Genomic DNA, 1,481 nt, shown 5'->3' on the forward strand with positions numbered 1-1,481 from the left:
TATTACAATGACACCTGGAAGTGGGGGGGGGTATATTACAATGACACCTGGAAGTGGGGTGTATATTAGGCAGCAAGTGAGCATTTGGTCCCTGAAGTTGATGAATTGGAAGCGTGTAGTCCGATCCAATAGCAGAGATACTGGAGATCAGATTACTGGTTCTGATACAATGGGCACGTAAGCATCAGAACTGGACCACGGAGCAATGGAAGAAGGTGGCCGGGTCTGATATACATCATGTGGATGGCCAGGTGCATATGTGTCACATGACTGGGGAGGAGATGGGACCAGGATGCATTATGGGAAGGAGACAAGCCGGCGGAAGCGGTGTGATGCTTTGGGCAATGTTCTGCTGGGACACCTCGGGTCCGGCCATTCATGTGGATGTCACTCAGACACGGACCACCGACCTAAACATTGTCCCTGACCTTGTCCCCCCCCTTCATGGACACGGTATTCCCTGTGATGGCAGTGGCCAGGGCCGTCTTTAATACTGATTGGGCAAACTTTTTCTTTTGCCCCCCCAACCGGCAAAATTTCTCTCACCTCCCCAAAATCCCCCCCAAAAAACAAGAGCTTCACAGCAATAAAATGCATATTAAAAGGTGTTTAAAAGTAAATATTATTAAAAAAATTATAATTATGTAACACACTCAAAAAAATGACAATTAATATTACTAAACCCATTTATTTTATTTCCTTCCGGAGCATTTATTTCCATTTATTATTCTTAATACACACCCATAATAAACAGAAAAATTAAATCTATAATAATACTACTAAACCAATTTATTTATTTTATATATTTTTTTAAATTATTAGCCCAGCAGTAAATTAATTTATATATTTATTTACATTAATGAGTTAATGTACAATTATTTGCTCTTCCTTTGCCCTGGTGGTGTAGCGGGTAGCCCAGCAGCTGCAGGCATCAGAAAATGCAACCACATCCTCCACAGTCCTATTATATAATTGTTTAAAAATATACTATTTATAAATGATTGCCCTTGCCCAAGCTGGTTAATGATTACTGCCTGGCCTGCCAGTGCCACAAAGTGCCCAGCTCTCACCTGCCTCAGTCTTGTGCCAGTCTCTGCCTCAGTCTTGTGCCAGTCTCTGCCTCAGTCTTGTGCCAGTCTCTGCCTCAGTCTTGTGCCAGTCTCTGCCTCAGTCTTGTGCCAGTCTCTGCCTCAGTCTTGTGCCAGTCTCTGCCTCAGTCTTGTGCCAGTCTCTGCCTCAGTCTTGTGCCAGTCTCTGCCTCAGTCTTGTGCCAGTCTCTGCCTCAGTCTTGTGCCAGTCTCTGCCTCAGTCTTGTGCCAGTCTCTGCCTCAGTCTTGTGCCAGTCTCTGCCTCAGTCTTGTGCCAGTCTCTGCCTCAGTCTTGTGCCAGTCTCTGCCTCAGTCTTGTGCCAGTCTCTGCCTCAGTCTTGTGCCAGTCTCTGCCTCAGTCTTGTGCCAGTCTCTGCCTCAGTCTTGTGCCAG

The 1,481-nt window shown here is 45.6% G+C and overlaps 1 protein-coding gene across 1 annotated transcript in view; it reads left to right on the plus strand.

The window, feature by feature from the left end:
• RRAS2 (related RAS viral (r-ras) oncogene homolog 2) overlaps positions 1 to 1,481 on the plus strand; it is a 33,913-nt gene that overhangs the window by 29,402 nt on the left and 3,030 nt on the right. The gene's annotated exons all lie outside the window — the stretch shown is intronic.

This window comes from Nanorana parkeri, unplaced genomic scaffold (genome assembly GCF_000935625.1).
Source record: "Nanorana parkeri isolate BGI_ZX_2015 unplaced genomic scaffold, ASM93562v1 scaffold2206, whole genome shotgun sequence".
Taxonomy (NCBI): domain Eukaryota; kingdom Metazoa; phylum Chordata; class Amphibia; order Anura; family Dicroglossidae; genus Nanorana; species Nanorana parkeri.